Here is a 19,753-nt window from a genome sequence, read left to right on the forward strand (position 1 = left end):
CAGCCAGACACACCCTGTGTGCCCATCACTGAACCTGGACTTTCCTTAAAATGTTTTCTGCCTCCCTACCCACCACTTCTGGATAGGAAGAAAAAACGGACCATCCTGGCACTTGGGAAGGACAGAAAGGAAATGACATTTTCTTGAGTGCCTGAAGAACTACTTGGCTTGATGAAGTGAATATATACATCAGTTATAGCTACTAGAGTTACATTGGTTCAGTGAGCAGAGGCTTACTAGAGGTGCCTAACTGCCATCCAAAGCCATAATAGTTACACATACCATTAAATAAATATTAGGTTAATTACGTCGAAAGTTTTTATTGATCACAGCCCTGGCCTTTGTTCATATACGTTCGTTATCCATCACGGTTACTAATCTGTTAGCACCCTAAAAAATGAGACAGTCTACCACACTGCATCTTCCCTTACCATTATTCAAGGAAAAAAATACATTTTTCCCCCAAAGTCAAGAAGTCATTGTATAACAGAGCCCATAGTCCATCAAATATGCAACCCAGAATCTCACGCCTATGTGAAAAAGTCTTTCTGGATTATTTATAAAATTTTTTTTTTCAACGTTTATTTATTTTGGGGACAGAGAGAGACAGAGCATGAATGGGGGAGGGGCAGAGAGAGAGGGAGACACAGAATCGGAAACAGGCTCCAGGCTCTGAGCCATCAGCCCAGAGCCTGACGCGGGGCTCGAACTCACGGAGCGCGAGATCGTGACCTGGCTGAAGTCGGACGCTTAACCGACTGCGCCACCCAGGCGCCCCTGGATTATTTAGAAGAAACAGATGTCATGCCCTCAGCTGAACCCTATCATACCTCTACTAAACTGAATTAGTAACCGTGGCTAGTATGCAGCGTAAGTAACTAATCAGGTCTTCTCGCAGAATATTCTCTACATTCGTATCTAACAAGGATGAGATCAAATCAAAACAGGGGCAGACTGGTTTCTCCCTGGCCTTTGTCCCGAGTCAGAGTTTTTATGAGATGCACATTTATTTACTCACAACCCGTCATACTCTAGGTACTGTGTTGGGTATTGGGGAGAAAATAGTGATCAAAACAGACATCATGCCTACCTTCATGGATTTAGCAGCTAAATCCATATGGTCAGAAAAAGACATCACAAGTTAACTACACAATGTTAGCATAATTGTGAAAACTAGTAGATGAGAAGCGGGAGGTGTCACTAAAGCAACTAACCCAGACTCGGGGGAGGGAGGGCTTCCATGAGAAGGTGACATCCAGCTGGACATGAAGGATGAGTGGGGTTGGTCAAATAAAGGGGGAGGTGCTGAGAACCTTTGAAAGAACCACATATTTAAAGACCTCTTTGAACAGCAAAGAATGAAGGGAAGGAATGTCTTTGAAGCAAGGGTAGATTTGTACTGATACTCAATATAGCTGGGCCCTGGGCCCTCTTCAGAACCCTCTGGCTTCTCCATCTCCTCTCATATCCTGAGTCTCTGAAGTAGGAAGGGACCTAAACTGTTTAAGGAACTAAAAGGTGACACACAACAAGTGAGGCATATTATACATGAGGGAGAGAGATTTAACATGAACTGGAAGAAAAGGACAGACTTTAAGCAAAGAGAAGCCATTAAAGGCTAGTAAGTAGACAGGAGAATATATATCTTCTGAATGAGACCCTATAGGGTCCGTTGGCTTCCAATTCAGACAAGAGGAAATTCTAGTATGGACTATGGGGGTAATAAATAGGAATTTAGTGAAGTACAAGGGTTCAAGTATTCGGCAACTACTTAGGTGAGAGTGGTGGTGGCAAGTGATGGCCAAAAACCCCTCAGATCTGGTCTGGACAACGGGTAGGGGAGAAGAAAGTTGGGAGGAAAAGAGTACATTCTACCTTGTTCCCATTGAGTTGGAGGTGCCTCTGAGACTTCGAATTCTTCCACAGTGGTCAGCTGGACATAAAGATGTAGTCTGAAGATAAATCTATGAGTGTCATTGCAATAGAGATGGTAAGTGAGATTGTAGGAGTGGAGAAAATCACCAAGGGAAAGAGTGTGAGAAAAGAGCCCAGAACCAAGACCTGGAGAACCCAGATATTTATAAGTCAGAGCAAGAAAAGCTGACAAAGAAACTTATAAAGAATGGCCTGGGTGATAAAAAGAAATACCAGGAGAAAGTGGCACTCCTGAGCACAAAGAAAGAAAGCATTTTAAGGGAGAGAGAATGGTCAACTGAATCAAATGCTATCGAGAGGTCAATTAGGATCAAGACAAAAGAGCTTCTATGGGATATAGCAAGTGGGGGCACTGGTCACTTTATCAAGAACAGTGCAGAAGAGTGGCAGGGGATGGGAGATAGATGGGATCACGCATTAAATGGGAGGTGAAAAAGTGGATCACAGGACACTGGGCCAACACAGGAGAAAAAGTTGAAGATAGATGAATGAGATATAACTGATGAAGACAGTTTCCTCAGAAGGCAGGAGGGGGTAGGGTGCAGGTAGAGGAGTGGATGAAGAGATTAAGAGGAACACCTTCATTGAATAATAACAGGAAGGAAGTAGGGACAGTGGGTACAAAAGCAGGTTGGGTTGAAGATTTGTTGGCAGGAAGTTGAAGTTGTTTCCATCAGATGGCTTTTATTTTCTCTGAGAAGAGTGAATAAGAAGAGAATGAAACAAGTTTTGAGGACAGAAACAAAGATTTGAAATGATGCTTGCAGATATGTGGAAAGCAAATGATTCTAAAGAAATGTGGAAGACATCCAGGCAGTGTTGAGCCCAGGTGAGGTAGGTAATCATGAATTGCAGTCTGCCAGATTGCATACTTTTTCTCAGGATTCTCTTGGCAGCCTAGAGTGAACGCATGGTATGCAAAATTGTTTTGACCCATGAATATAACAAAAGGACAAGGGGGAGAGGAAGTTGAGAGTATAAGTAAGAGCCTGACTGGAAAGATGGACCCAGGACTCAAAGTTGAATAATGTGCCTACAAGACAGAACTGATGAAAAGAGATAGTGTAGATGAGCCAATGGACTGGAGGCTCTGATGCAGTCAAGGAACAGTTGGGAAGGTAAAAGCGGAATCCCCAAGGAGAGGCGGTGGTGGCCAGACAGGGAAGAGACTGAATCAAGACATTTTGGAGATGGGCAGTTTTGAGGGATAATGAATTCCAGGCTATAGCCATTGGAATAGATGGTTGAGGAAAAGCAGGAGGAAAGGTCATCAGCAATGTGGAGATGATGGAATTGAAAAGCCACATTTTGGAGAAGTCACCCACAAGGACACTGAAATCCACCAGGCTTGTGGCAGTAGAAAGAAGGCCAGTGGAAGGCGATGTAGAAGAAGAGTGGGAGGTAGGTGCTCAAATCATTTGGGAATGAATCGGAGAGGTAGATGCTGGAGCATCCTGGAGCTTCTGGTGGATTCTAATTTTCAAATATGTAGAGTTCTCAGAGTTTCATACACTTGACAAATTAAATTTCCTAAATCTTAGAGCAGTGCAGATCTAGATTTCTTAGAAGATGCCCTAATATATAGATTTCCTGGTATTTCATAATAAATAAAAGAACCTATATATTTGTAAATAGATCTTAGCAGATTGAAGTCATTTTTACGTCAGAAAAACAACAAATGTCTAAGCATTAACCACACACAATCCGAGTCATTCAAATCAAGAACCTTATAATTTTTGCCAAGATGAATCATCACCCAATGACATACCCAACTGGTCACCTCCAGCAAATCTCCAAACAGGTCTTTCCTATGATATGCAGGGTCTTTATGCCCTGAGTCTTTTCTATTTCACGTATAGTCGTCCCCTCTTATCCACAGTTGTGCTTCCTGTGGTTTTGGTTACACGTGGTCAACCGTGGTACAGGAGCAGATGATCCTCCTTCTGACAGATTGCCAGAAGGTCAACAGCAACCGAGAGCTACATCACAATGCCCGTGTCATCCACCTCACTTCCTCTCTTCACATGGGCATTGTGTCATGTCACATCATCACAAGAAGAACAGTACAATGAGATATTTTGAGAGAGACTACATTCACATAACTTCTATCGCGGGATACTGTCATAATTGTTCTGTTATCAGTTATTGTTGTTAATCCTTTACTATTTCTGATTTCTAAATTAAACTTTTTCATAGGTATTATGTACAGGAAGAAAACATAGTCTATATAGGACTCCGTATGGCCTGCAGTTTCTGGCACCCACGGGGGGGGGGGGGTGGGAATGTACCCCCTGTGGAGAAGGAGGGACTACTGCCTTACTATTGTGCTCAATCTCTTTCCTACACAGCCGGTAAATAGAAAATCAACAAGAAAGTGCTACCACAAGTATGAAATCTGTTGGTGACAGTAGAAGTCCCCAAGAAAACAGCAGTGCAAAAACTTAGCCTTTTCCTCTGATATTTGGCTCAATAATTATAATGGGTAATTCGCCCACCCTCATCTCAGCTGAGGCATCCAAGCATCAAGTATCTGGAGTTGCTGTTGAGGGAGGAGGATGGAGGCAGAAAATCATCTAAATCAGCACCACTCAGTGTGGCTGGAAGACCACTGCTGGTCCATGAAGTGTTTGCTACCCGTCTGTGGCAAGAACAGCACAGAAATGAAGTTTAAAAAACTTTACAGCAGGGCGACTGGATGGCTCAGTCGGTTAAATGTCCAACTTCGGCTCAGGTCATGGTCTCCCCTTTTGTGGTTTGAGCCCCGCGTTGGGCTCTGTGCTGACAGCTCGGAGCCTGGAGCCTGCTTCAGATTCTCTGTCTCCTTCTCTCTCTCTCTCTTTCTGCCCCTCTCCTGCTTGCGCTCTGTCTCTCACTCAAAAATAAATAAATAAACATTAAGAAAATTGAAAAAAAAAAACTTTATAGTAATCTGATAGAATATTTTTTTGTTAGATCGAATCATTGAAAACAGGGGCTCGCATTCTGTCTATCTTTACATTATTTTTCATTTCATTACTTCCCTAGTAATTCTTTTGATTGTATTTTACTAAAATGTTGATCCATAATGAATTGAACTTCTTTAAAAATCAGATTCTTTACCAAAGACGGTTTGAGAAACTCAGGTTTAAATCACACTCCCCAGTTTATTCCCAGACTCAGGGAACCTCAGATTGGGAGAAAGAGGTAGTGAGATACTATTGGTGGAAATACATAGACTTAGACTAACCTGGTTCCAAGTCCCCACTCTACCACTTAGAGTTGACCCTAAAGAATTTAAAATCCTCCTCAGGAAGTACATATTGCAGCCATGCTTGGCTGCCATTGTCTTCCTGTCTCTGATTTTGTTCAGGTATTGCATGTATGCACTTCAGGGGAGCGGGGCTCCTCCCAAGGTTATTGTTTCCCCCATCCAGTGACTGACTTAGGAATGGGTTTGTGATGTAACCTGGTCAATGGGACATGAGGAGAGCTTGGATGACGGGCTACTGGGAAATATTCTTCTTCTTCTTAAAAGCAAGGAAACTAGGCTTTTTTTCTGCCTCTGGATGTTTTCCACGTTTCAAGCCAGGAATTGCTGAAGCCTTCTCTGAGACCATGAGGGGACTCAGCCTGAGGAGATAAATCAACAAATGGAAAATGTCAAGCAGAATAACAGAAAGAAGTAAGTCCTTGGTAACTTTGTCAAACACATGAGTTAACCAATCCTAGATGAGAACTATTTCAGAATTTTCTATATATAAGATAATAATTTCCCTACTAAGTCACTGTTGATTGGGTTTCAGGTTACTCGCAGCCAAAAATATGTACAAAAGATATGCGTGAGCCCTTGGGCCATAAACAGTCAAACAACTCTAATCCTGGGGCTTCCCCTCCTCCCTTCCTCCTTCCGGGTAGCTAGCTGAGTCACCTCTGACTCGTCCACTGAACCCCAAATATTTGAGGGAGTTCAGGATGGTCAAGGAGTTCATTTCCCTTCACCACAGCACATGACTCCCTAGTTTCAGCCAATTCTCAAGCCAGCCCCCATGTCATCTTCTTCAATGTTTTCACCCAAGGAAACCAGACCTTTGTAGAGCTGTGTGCACACTGATGCTGTAAGTGAAACGTGTGAGGAACGCTCGCTTATGCCTCTGGCCCACATCTGCTTTCTCCCAGGGCTCTACCTTCTCACCCCCTTCTCCTGAGGTAGACTCTCCTTTGCATCTTCCACTTCCCTTTACAAAGGCCTCCTCTCCTACAAATCCTTCCACCGCAGTGGGAGACCAGATAGTTATTTCCATTCATTGAGCAAACCACTGAGCCACACATTTAGACAGTTGATGTTATTCTAGAAGGTTCTATCTTCTCATGAACTTCACATTGTCCCTCACACCTGACTACACCTTTGAGGGCAGGGAGGAGTCTCGCAGTCCTATATCCCTAATAGTATCAAGCACAGAGAAGGCATTATTTAAATGTTTGAGTTCAATTAAAAAGAAGATTTTCCTTATAGTTACCAAATCACAGATATTTTGAGTTAGACACTCAAAGGCTCTCTTATCCACCTGCCATCCACAATCACGCTAACAGACGGACAAGAATTGTGATGTGTATACGTCAATATTTGCAATGAAACAGAACTCATTACGTGGTGTTACACCTGTTTCATTTCTGGACAGCTCTCATGATTGGAAATCTCTTTCGATTTTCTCATCAGGCCCAAATTTGCTTGGCTATACCTTACCTTCAGTTATTTAGTTACACTTTCTGGGATAAAACAGAATAAATATATTTCATTTTCATATGGATAGTCCTTCAAATATTGAAAGCAGCTATTATATCTATTCTCAGTCTTAATTTCTTTAAGTCAGCCATCTTCAGTTACTCCAGTTATTATTCAAAATGTATGGTTTCCAGTATCTTTTCCATTCCTGCATTTTTTTTTCTTGTATGCACTCATTAAGAAAGTCCTTTCTTTTTTAACCCTCACATATTAATTCAATATTGACTGGATTCTTACTATGTGCCAGGTACACAGCAGAGAATCAGATGTGGAGCTTACAGACCCAGAAAGGAAGATAATTAAACGATGACAGTGAGGAACAAAGGGTGCCTGATCACTGTGTTGCACAACTTCGGGGGCACTCTTCACACACAATATGATACAAATTTCACCCCTTGGAGTTGTGCAACATGGTAAACCGGTAACTGATGGAAGCAAGCAAACTGGACCAGGAAAGTCCTCCCTGGAAGAAAAGAACATTTAACCTGAGACCTAAAATATGAATATCCATCAGTTAGGCAAAGGGGGAAAGGAACAATGTGCTGGGCCGAGGGAACAGCAGGTAAAAAGATGTGGAGGCGAAGGGGGAAGGTATGAGACTAAGAAGAGGGAATAGAGAGAATGAGACTTGAGAAGTAAGCAGAGGTCAGGCCATCCAGTTTCTATTAGGACACGTTAGGGAGGGTGACTCATATCCTAAAGAGAGTGGGAATCCATTGAAGGGTTTTAAGCAGGGAAATAACATGATTGTATTTGCATCGCAGCTGCTATGTGGAAAGTGGATTTGCAGAGGATAAGACCAGAGACTGGAAGACCGAATCAGAACCTGTTACAGTAATGCAGGTAAAAATACAATACAATACAATACAATACAATAATGAAAAATCAGACAGTGACTTGCACAAGGATAGCAGCAGTCGGAATAAAAAGAAAACTACAGAGACATATTTGTGCGGTCGGTCATGTGTAGTGTCAATTAGATTTGACGGCTGTGTGGACGTGGAGGGTGAAGCAAGGAAGAAATCAAAGATATTAGACAAATGGGGAGATGGTGGTGCTATGGACCGAGACTGGAAACTCTGGAGGAGGTCCGGGTTTGCACAAATGAGGAAGATGAACATTCCAGTGTTGGATGTGTTCGGTTGACATACTTGGACATACCTAAGTGGAGGCGTCTAATTAGAGTTCAGGTGTATGCACCAGATTCTGGAGTCATCAGTCTGCAAATGGTAACTGAAATCATGGGAAAGAACACCGACTCAGAGAAAAATATGGAGAATGGGAAAAGACAGCTTAAAGCACTGAGGAATACCATCATTTAATGGGTGACTTGAAGTATCAGCCATGGAGGGCAAGGAGAACCTGCCAGAAAAATGGAAGGAAAAATGGAGCGTGATGCATGGAAGTCCAGAGGAGCAGATGGGGCCGGGTACTGCTGAGAGTCCACTAGCTGTGCCTCCCTGGGCAGGTTAGACCTACTCACCGTCCCTGCCCAGGACCATTCATCATGTCACAGCCTCACCACCACCATGCAGATTCTTTAGCAGCAGCCATAGCACATTTTGGCCATACTGTGTGTTGCATGTTGAATGGTGTCTCCCAAAAAGATATGTTCAAGTCCTAACCCTTCAGTATCTGTGAATGTGATCTTACGTGGCAGTAGTTTTTGCAAATGTAAGCAAGACAAGGTTATGCTGGAGTAGCGTAGGCCCTAATCCAATGACAGGTGTCCTTATAACAAAAGGGAAACTTGGATACGAGGCCATAAACACACAGGACAGATGGCCGTGTGAAGACGAAGGCAGAATTGGAACTAGGCTGCCACAAACCAACGAACAGCAAAGATTGCTGACAATAACCAGAAAGTCAAAGAAGCAAGGCCAGTTCTTTCCTAGAGCCTTTCAAAGGAGCACGGCACTGTATTTGCTGTATTTGTCACCTTGATTTTGGATTTCTGGCTTCTGAACTGTGAGAGAATACATTTCCATTGTTTTAAGCACCACCTCCCCCTACCCCCACCCCCCGTTTGGGGTAGGGTTTTACAGAAGTTCTAGAAAACTAATACCCTGGGGTCAGCTAAAATTCCAAGTCTTGTTTAATTATGACCAAGTTACCTCATCCTTATCCTGTGTTGCACATTGAAGTTTTTAAAATTAAATATATGACTTATGTTTACCTATGTCTGCTTTACTCTTAGATATTTGGGGCAATTGATCTAGCTTTTGATACCCTTGACCTCTATACCTTTGCCCAGAATGACAGAACATTAAATATGGTACATCGAGGCAATAGCACATTAGATATCAATTAAGGTCCTGTTCCTAGCTAGAAATAATAGACAGCTATAGCTTATCTGCACATTGATCACATAAGACTTTCTCAGATTGATCATGTAAGACTTTCTCAGATGCCTTGATGAAATCCAGACACATCAAGTCTACTGGGAGTCCAAATCTACTAGTCCAGGGACCATATAAAACAAGTAACTTGTCTAGACCAGAATGACCTCAAACCCACTTTCTCCGCTCAAGAGAGGCCCTGTGCAAAAACATCAGTTAATTTTGATGAGTGAACTTGAATTTCTCTACCCTAGCAATCTACCCCCCTGACTATGCTACTTGTTCTGTTCTTGTCTCCGCCTTCAGGTTCAAGGCAATACTTTGAGGGTCCTCTAAAATCTGACTCTGCATCCACATAGGACAGACTCTTCCTGACTCAGTCGTCTCCCCAAGCACAATGTGGGCCAATGGCTTCTGGAGCCTTGAAGGCAGGACCTAAACAGTGAACCTTTACTGGATCCTGGCAACGATTACTTCCTCTTCTACTTGCTCACACATCGTTGGTTTCATAGTCTGCCATCCTTTCCACTCCTAAGGTAAAAGGAAGCAGTGGGGAGCCGTTCACGGAAGAACTGAGAGTGAAAAATGGAGAAAGGAAAGATACACGCATATCAGGGTCAGCGCGTGTCACTGAGGCTGACGCTTGTTAAGTAGGAGACAGAGCAAAAGCAACTCCATGTTACTGCCAGAACCCAGAGCTTTGGGTGAAATCGCGAATGTCTAGAAAGGAGGGAGGGTGGGGAAGTTGCTGACATACATCTCCCTTGGACTCCGGTGACCCCATGACTGGAATATGTTTATTTGATGGCTGATTTTGCTGTACTGGGCTCTTTCTTTCCTCCCCTTCTCCTTTTGTTTCATAACACACGATAACACTCTCCTCCCTCCCTTCTTTTTTCCGTGGGAAAATACTAAGAATGAATAAAGTCATATTAATACTATGAAACAAGTAATCTATCATTCTAGAATCACAACATCTTTATTCTTGTATTCTGAATCAGATGGCCTTGCTATCTATAATCTCTTTGCAGGAAAAGAGTTGGCCTCTTCTCTTGAGGCAGAAAGAAAAATAACCAGTCTTCTTCTTTTTTTTCTTCTTAGATTTCCCCAAAGCTACTTAGGATATTGGAATGAATTAGACAGAATTCTTAGAGTCAGCTTTATCATGGGCACATTAGTTAAGATAACACTAGCTGCTGTAACAGATCAACCCTGAAATCTCAGTGACTTAATAGAAGTTTATTTCTCACTCATGGAGAGAATGCGTCTGGAGAGGGTAGCAGCGAGGTACAGGCAAGAATTCTGCTTCACCTTCACTCATGCTGATGGAGGTTCTGCATTATAGTCACTCCTGAGACAGGATGGATTCCCCTCCCAACAAAATGCGGTTCAGATGCCAAGACTGGTGATGCCACACACACACACACACACACACACACACACATTCCAGAAGGGTATGGAAAGGTTTATTACTCACATAATGAGGCTTTCTTGGAGGGAGGAGGGCTGGTTCCAACAATGGCTTGAGCAAAAGCAGGGAGGGGCTACTGGTGTGGGGTTCATGGTCGTTACATGATGGGACTTGAGTAAGGATTCCCGGGTGCAGGCTGAGACTTGTGTGGTTTGAACTTCCGGTGAGTGCCACAAGAGGGGGCGCTCAAACTTCCCTTTCAGTTTTGAGGGGCAGAAAGGGAAAAGGGGAGTAGCGGGCTTGAGAGCCGTGAGCAGACATCAAAAATGGAGTCAAACTCTTAATTACACTTTGGGGCCCTCAGCTCCTGGATACATCCGGAAGACAAGGGACAAAGATGTACGGGAGGTTTTAATAGGTCAGGCCTGAGAATGGTGGCCCTTTCTCTTCGGCCACATTCCACTGATTAGAACCAAGTCACAAAGGAGCAACAAATATGGAAGGTGCAAAAACCTTTAGTGAATAGCTTGCCTTTTCTGCCAAGCACCAATGGATCCAGATTTGTGGGGCCCAAAGCTTGAATAATTTAGAGGTTGTCTTTAAGAAAAAATAAATTAGATGGGGTGCCTGGCTGGCTCAATCAGTTAAGCGTCCGACTCTGGGTTTCGGCTCAGGTCACGATCTCACGGTTTGTGGGTTCGAGCCCTGCGTCGGGTTCTGCACTGATGGCAGGGAACCTACTTGGAATTCTCTCTCTCTCTCTCTCTGCCCCTCCTCTGCTTGTGCTCTCTCTCTCTCTCTCTCTCAAAATAGATAAATGAACATTTTTTAAAAAGAAAAAATACACTAGAGGTTCGAGATGTCAAATTAAAAAGTGGTTTTTGCAAGTCAGGACACAGAAGCTGGGCTTCACCAGCTTCATTAGGTAAAGGTCTCTCCTTGCAAGTCATCGGGCAATTCTCAGAAGGCCATCACTGGCCACTCCCCAGGGTCACCCAGCGGCGAGCCAAAGGGAAGGGGTGTGGTTTCTGGTACATGCTTGTTACACAGAGTTACAGAGCTACAGAGGGAGTAAACTCAGGGCTGGTGACTCCAGCTACAGAGTTCATAGACTAGTCCAGAGCCTTTGAAAACAGTGCCAATGTGCTGTGAGAACTGGGGAAGAGAATATCGTTACAAATTTGCTATTAGCAGAAACAGCTAAAATGTTACCTCTTTGTGACCTTAAGAAATTACACCCCCTTGGGTTTTGCTCTATATGTAGCTCTTCAGGGGTTTGGGGGCAGGGGTACTTTTTAAGCAAAAGGTTTGTTAGGGGCGAAGCACCAAAAATACGATTTGGTGTTCCATGATTCAGCAAATTTGAGAAACACCAGTATCCCTTTGCAGAGCTCTCGCCTAGAGATTTCTGTGTTTCAGAGATGCCCCCCGAATGTCCATTACTCAGCCTGCTTTCTGACTTGCCTGGGTGAGGGCATGGGATGGAAACCGGAGAAGAGCTAGGACCCCATAAAAATCATGACATGCCACTTCCGCTGTAGGCTCCAGGAGCAAGGGACACGTCCCCGTGCCTGTGATAAGGCTGTGCCCCTGGATGGCACTCAGAACAGGTCCTTGCCAACACATGCGTGCAAGTGCCTAGACAGCGGCAGCCCTTTACAAGTCTGGGTTTCGGCTCTACTCAGATCCCTGGGGTAGGATCTCCTGCCGACACACATTCTACACTCCTCTCCTTACTTTCTCCTTTTTCTTTTCTTCTTTCTTTGACTTTCTCGTGTATTTTTCTCCAGCTATAGTATACTGCACTGGATGCAATTTTGGAAGCTTCTACTTGGGGGAGAGTGGCTAAAAATAAAACACTAAAAACACAAACGAGTCATAAAGCGAAATAACGAACATTTGTTTAAAGGCTGTCATCGCCAAGTCTAGACAGAAGCCGGGTCATTAAAAGGATTTCTCAGGGCGTGTTTTAGTCCCCAGCTTCATCCATCCACTCAGCCAGCATTTCCTGAGCTCGCTGTTCGGGTCGACTCCCCAACAGGGACTGGGGATCGTGCCTCCATGAGTCCACCCTACTCCAAGGGCGCAGGGCTCTCAGCTTGTCCCCTCCGGGCTGCGCAAGGTTATGGGCAATTTGTCTGCAGCAGCCTCTGCTCAAGCCTGCTGGGGACACCGGGTTGAGGAATGAGACGGGTTGGAATGGTTAGTGCGGTTACTGCCACAGGACCCACTGAGGGCAGAACAAGAGGAAATGGGTTGAAACAGCAGCAGCAGGGATCTGGGTTTGACAGAGGAAAGGCTTCCCCTTTATCAGGGAAGGAGACGCTGTCTCAGGTGACGGGGGAGTCCCAAGCATCAAGGTGCCCGGCTCTGCCCTCCAGGAGGCCTTGCCTGGGTCTCAGAGCTCTGGGGACCAGTCCTGCCCGGAGCACGTGCTGCGGCGGTGGCCACGCCCTCTGGAACTTACTCATACACAGCCTGCTGCCACCGTGCACGGAACCGCCAAGTCAGGCAGGCAGAGGCTGGGTCTCCTGTGTCTTCCTTCTCTGCGAGGAGTACTGGATGCTGCTAGGTTGCCACCAACATCTCACAAGCATCTGAGGGCCTACTGTGTGCCAGGCACCGGCGATGAGTCCGCGAATAAAGCAGACTCAGATCTCTGCGCCCGTGGAGCTTAGGTTCCGCTGGCGATAAATAAGTTCCACAGGTTTCTAGAAGGGGATCAGATCTTTGGGGGGGAAACCTGAAGTAGGGTAGCATTTGGTGTGTACATTCTATTTCAGTTAAAACGATTTAAAATGTAAGGCCACAGAGGGGAGTGGAGAGTAAGAGTGAGGGGTGGGGTTTAGGAGGAAAGACTGTAGTTTCAAATAGAGCAGTAAGGCTAGAGGCATCATAGAAAAAGTGATACACAGAACATAAAGGAAATGAATTGTGCAGATATCTGAAGGAGGAGTGTTCCATCTTGGGGGCGTGGGGACAGGGGGGGAATGGCCTATGTGGTGCTGCCCTTCCAAGTCCATGAATGCTGTAGGCCTCTAAATTTGGCGTCAGTTGCTTTCACTGCCTCCTCTTTGCCTCTGGGAAGTGTCCCAACAGGCTACGTTGGGGTCCTATATCACAAGAGATTGTTTACGAGGTACTTAAGCTGACCTCAGTTTACAAATCTATAAAATGGGAATAATAATACCACTAACAGTATAGGGTTGTTGGAGGTCAGAATTCAGAAGAAAAGAGGGATGTCTGGGTGGCTCAGTCGGTGAAGTGTCCAACTTCGGCTTAGGTCATGATCTCATGGTTCCTGAGTTCTAGCCCCTCAGGCTCTGTGCTGACAACTTGGAGCCTGGAGCCTGCTTTGGATTCTGTGTCTCCTTTCTCTCTCTGTCCCTCCCCTGCCCACACTCGTCTCTCTCTCTCTCGCTCTCTCTCTCTCTCTCCCTCTCCCTCTCTCAAAAATAAACACTTAAAAAAAAAAAAAAAGGGAAAGAGAAGGGACAGTCCACAAAGGGGACCAGAGGTCTCTGAACAGGACTGAGCAGTGTCTTCACCTGGTTCACATTCGCTATATGCCGGGAACTGGGCTAAGGGTTTCCACTGATTAGCTGGTTAACTGTCACAGAAGCGCCGTGATGGAGATGCTCTCCTGCCACCATTTTGCTAATGGGGGTGGAGGCTCACAGAAGCCGGTGGCCTCAGCCCGCACGAGGAAGGGGCGCAACGTGGTCTGGGCCTACAGGAGTCCAGGGCTCCAGCCTACCCCACCCGGCAAGCCTGACCCACATCACTGCAACTGGGTCTTTTCTGCAAGAGTGAGCAGGGAGGACCGGGTTCAGAAACCCAGACTAGAGATAACGGCTCTCACGTTTCCTCCCAATCAGCCCTGATCTCTGTGGCCTCCTGTGAGGGGGTATGACCCAGTGGTTTTCTTCGCCAAATTCTTATGAGAATAATACCGCTGAAATCGGGGGCCTGATTAATTTTGGCAACTGTGGGAGGGGAGAGAAGGTACACATTCTTAGAACCGGGGCGAGGCTGGGCTGGCGGGCCCCACTTTCGGCACATTCTAGATGCCATGGGCTTGGGAGTTTCGAGAGAAACCCTGTGAGTCACCCTCACTTCCCATGGCCCCTGTTTCACTTGAAGGCACACTGCCTTCCCATCATCACCCCCCGGCCCCCAACTCTGCCAGCCGCTAATGCCCTCCAGTGACACACCCAGCTGCTCCCCGTCCCAGCGTGAGTGGGGGTCCTCTCTGCTAGGTCACAGAGCCACAAACCCACTGGCCCAAACATCCCTGCAGCAGCCGATACAGCGGCCTCCCAGGTCAACCCAAAGCCATGCAGTGTAGATCATCTTTACTCTCCTCTAGTTAAAATCAATCCACTCACACCAATGATACAATAACAGGACTCCGACCTGCGATAGAGGGTAGCAATGATTGCTAACTATGTGCCAGGCATCATTTCCATGAGGTAAGCGATATCATGGTGTTAGTCTGGGTCCTCTGAGAAGGAGCTGCCAGAATGAGATTGAACTTGCAAGGGGTTTGCTTAGGAGAAATGTATTCATGAGACAAAAACGTGGGGGGAGCCTGGTCAAGCTGGGAGAGCCATCAGACGATGGCTGACCCCAAGGAGGAGCAAAAGAGAGAAAGTTGGATGTGCGGTCTAAAGAAGTTTCCCCAGAGTTGCCAGAGAATCCTCAAACCAAAACCAGCCATCACTAGAGTCCCGGTTTCCCCAGGAACTGGGGTGCCTTGGCCTCCCTGCTGGGCCCAGCCATGGCTGGGGCAGATGGAGGGAAACACGGCCTGAGCGTAGATGCAACAGTGGATTTCAGAGCACAGCAGCCGGGGCCCTTCGGTTGGTTATGCTGTAATTGGAGGACTATGAGGCCCATCCTCATAATGAGTACGTATTGTTTTAAGTATTATTAAGAACTTCTGTGGAGTGCCGCAATTGTTATCCCCATTGTACTGGTTGATGAACTGAGGCTCCATAAAGTCAAGTCACCTGAACATACTTTGAACCCAGTTTAGTTAACTCCGAAGCTCTCTCCCGCACGGTGTGCATCTGAGCTATTGACCACCACATCCCAAACCTGATTCCTCAGACTCCATAATCAGTGGAGGGCTGGGCACACCATGAGTGTCCCATAAAGGTTTCTGGGGGTAATATGGTTGAGCTCTTGCCTAGTAAGAAAAACTGCTTGCAAGTCTCCTGTGTCTGCCCCAACACCTAGAACTCTGAGCCTGAGTCACCTTCTTCAGCGTGTGCCTTTGTCCCCAATCAGAGAGAGCCCTCTCCGGGAAGCTCCCATGGCACTCGGGGCCTCGCTTACAGCACCTGCCAGTCTGCCTTGTGTCAAAGTCATTTGCACACCGCCATCTCCATGGTGTTCCCACCAGGGGCTTCCCAGTCTGGGGAGCCGATCAAGTAACGTGCTCAAGACCAAACACCAGCTGAGTAAGGCTGAACCTCAGATTTGTTTTTGAGCCATTCTGCCTGTACACCCAAAATAGATGCAAATATCTGTAACTGGGCGAGCAGAGCCACTGATGTGGGGAGAGGCTGAAGGAATCCCCCTTGCCCCTCCGCATCTGATTCTTCCAGTCGCCCACAGTGCAGCCGAGGGTATATATCTATGTTTTGGGAAGTGCTTCAAATACCCTCTTAATCTCAGCTGACTTATTCTATCCCCAGATTGCCCCACTGCTGACAGCAAAGTCATTCATGGCCCTGTCATTCAGCAAGCAACATGCAAAATGCATTGATTCATAAATTGACAGTGTCTTTTTGGGAATGCCTACCAAAACATAAAATGTACGTATCCTTTGACCTAACTTGCACTTCTAGGAATTTAGCCTACAGAAACCCTCACACATGTGCACAGAGATGTTGTACAAGATGTTTGCAACATTAATACTAATAGTTTAAAAAAAAAAAAGGCAACAAATGAAACGTCTGCCCACCATCAGCAGATAGTTAAATAAATTGTGGCTCATCTCTACTATGGCATGCTCTATAGGTGTTGCAACGGTTCTGGGGCCCCTGGCTGGCTCAGTTGGTAGAGCACACGACCCTTGATCTTGAGACTGTGAGTTTTAGCTCCACGTTGGGTGTAGAGATTACTAAAAAAGTAAAGAAAAAAAACTTTAAAATATTGGGGGAAAAAAAAAGAATTCGATGGTTCTGAGTTCAGCCTCACTAAGGTAGGCTAAGTTTAAAAAGCAAGTTGCCGTTAAAAAAAAAAAAAAATTAAAAAAATAAAAAGGGGCGCCTGGGTGGCTCAGTCGGTTAAGCGGCCGACTTCGGCTCAGGTCATGATCTCGCGGTCCATGAGTTCGAGCCCCGCGTCGGGCTCTGTGCCGACTGCTCAGAGCCTGGAGCCTGTTTCAGATTCTGTGTCTCCCTCTCTCTCTGACCCTCCCCTGTTCATGCTCTGTCTCTCTCTGTCTCAAAAATAAATAAACGTTAAAAAATAAATAAATAAATAAAAAATAAAAAGCAAGTTGCATGTTAATTAACAGGGATGAAAAGGCTCTGGAGACGGGATGTACAACAATGTGAATATACTTAATGCTATTTAACTCGACACTTAAAAAGCGGTGGAGATGGGGTATTTTATGGTACGGGTATTTCACAATTTTTTTTAAAAAAGCAAGTTGTAGAACATACCTAATGATTCCATGTGCACTTGTGATAGCCCTCAAAGAAATTCCTCATCTGTGTTTATAAGGATATATATGTATGTAGATAGATTAATAGAAATTTTGGTAAGGCTGGAAAAAATCAAAATCAAACCGAGCTGTTGAATGAAGTTATTTCTGGAGAGGGGGCTGGCGTGGTTGGGTGGGGAGAGAGGTTGTAACCAACTTTCACATTTTACTCTGAATGCATACACAATTACACGTGCATGTAATTTCTTTGCTGTTCGAATTACTAAAATTACTTGTGTTGATTGCTCTGTGGATGCATTCATCCACCCGACAGATCCCGAGCACCTATGTGGGGTCAGCTGCCGTTTTCAGAGACTCGGAATAAGCAGGTCAGGCTGATTTCTCATCCTTTACTCTTCCTTGCAGACCGGCTCGGAGAATGGCCTGTCCCCTCCTGCCTTCAGCCCCGGTGGGGCGGCTGTGGGTGCAGCCAGTAGGGTCAGAGTCTCACTATGAATGAGGACCATTACTTAGAAGAGGTTTCTGACCTGAAAAGGGAGATAGCTGAGTGCCAGAAAACCATAGGCCCTTCTGGGTCTTACTGCAAAAAACCAGGTCTCCCTGTACCACAGGCTGTAGGCACAGCTAACCGAGGTCTGGGGCTCAGACTTAGAGGAGATCGTGGTTTCTTTGAAAAGCAAACCTCTGACTGGTGTATTTGGAACCACAGGTCTCCAAAGCAGAGGGGGAGGGCTGGGAGAACTCGGCTTATTCTGAAGCTTGACGCCTCATAGCCCCTGGAGGCTGGAGTTCTTTGAGGAACAAGATCCCCCAGCTGCCTGGACTGAGGAAGGACTGCTGAGTACGTTTCACTTGCTCGCAGACACCAGCGGCCTCAGCTCTCCACGGGCTTGGACTTGGGCCAGAGCCACCCAACCCCAGGGACTCATTTGCATAACCTCTGTAGATAACTGTGCATCTCGGGGCCCCAGAAACGCCGCTCTCCCAGGATCCGAAAGGTTAAGACCGGTATTTGGTCACACTGAGCCGGAGGGACTGAAACAGAACCCAGGGGGAGGACAAGGCTCCTGGAGGGGGAGAGTGAAGGGGGAAAGCCAGTCCCAGCATTTCCCTTGCAAATCCTGGCAGAGGTGTCGCGAGGCGAGGAGTAGGAAACTTCACTGTCCCACGGAGCAAGAAAGTTATGCAAACAAATGCATTTGCATGGCAGCCCAGGCCCCTAAAAACGACTTACCACACACAGGTTCCGACAGCCCAGCCCCACTCACCCCTCCCCACCTGAGATCCTGCAGGCTTCACAGCCAAGACTTCCTGGCCAGAGGCTCTGGGTAGTCATTTTCCTCCAGAGCAACAAATATGCGCCCCCCCTCCCCCACCCCACCCCCCCCCCCCCCCCCGCCACCGCCAGAGGGTGGTTGTACATTCCGAGGTAACCCTAGGTTTGAGATGTTGGTGTGTGAAAAACAAAAAGTGTGGAAGCTTAGGTACATTAAAATTGGAGCTCTGGCTTTTCAGTGACAGAGGGGAGCAAGGAAACCCTCGACAACCACTGCTCCCAGTTTCCCAAGAGGGGCCCCCAATTACGAGTCACATTAGCCTGTTTTTATAACGACTTGTAAAATGGGTAACTAAAAATGATCTAAGTTTAAGGCTTCTTTAAAAGTTAATGGAGAACAGAGGGGAAATCCCAGTGGGGCTCTGTTCCCAAATTCGGGTTTGGGGGAAGGAACCACAGTAAATGAGAGGAATCCAAGTTGGAGGGGCGCGGAAGAGAAAAGGGGCAGAAAAATGCCGAGGGGGGGGCGGGGGGGGGGAATCAGACTTCCCCGCAGACAGACCGGTGGGGGTCAAAGGTCAAGCTGCAGTGGTGCACAGACAGCAGCACAGACCAAAAGACGGGAGGAAGGGGTGAACCTAGACTCAGAGAAGGAAAGATGTGGCTCTTGCTGAGACCAGAGTGGAAATCTGATGGGAAAATCTGCCCTGTGCTCTTCCCTCGTGGTTTATGGTCAAACCTGTCCTCCCACAGCGAGCTCCAAGGGCATTTCAGAGGAGGCGCGCCAGGGTCTCTCCCAGAAAAGCTCCACAACCACCTGTCCATGAGGGCTGGACACACATCTAACACATCTGTATCTCCCCGAAGTCCTGAGCACTGGGCCTGGCATGTAGCAGGTGCTCCAGAGGGGCTGAGTCGGAGGGTGGCGCCTTAACTTTGGGAGCATGGGGAGTCTTCTCCAAGAGTGGTTGAGCCGAGGAGGCCAAAAGTACAGGCCACCCCCTTGTCCACCCACGGATAGAGCCCCTACTTCTCAAAGTCCTGGCAAGGCCACAGGCGATCGTCACGCGCCTCAGTGGGGGTAGGACTGATACTGTCCCCAGGATAGGCAGAGGTGAGGGCTTTGCCCGGAGGACAAGGATTCGGGGTGTGCTTCACCTGACCTCACTCATCCCTCCAGTGCCAAAACTTTTGGGGGTGCTGAAAGGCTGTCCCGGGGCCACCTGGGCTCGGATGATAACCGCCCTCACTGTCTGGGACAGTTTTGAATGGATAGATTCAGACCCCAAAGTCTGTGTCCAGGCCAGTGGATGCAGAGAAAGGACAAAACAAGGCCTCCCAAGGTTGCATA

The sequence above is a fragment of the Prionailurus bengalensis genome, chromosome E4 (assembly GCF_016509475.1).
Source record: "Prionailurus bengalensis isolate Pbe53 chromosome E4, Fcat_Pben_1.1_paternal_pri, whole genome shotgun sequence".
Lineage (NCBI taxonomy): Eukaryota > Metazoa > Chordata > Mammalia > Carnivora > Felidae > Prionailurus > Prionailurus bengalensis.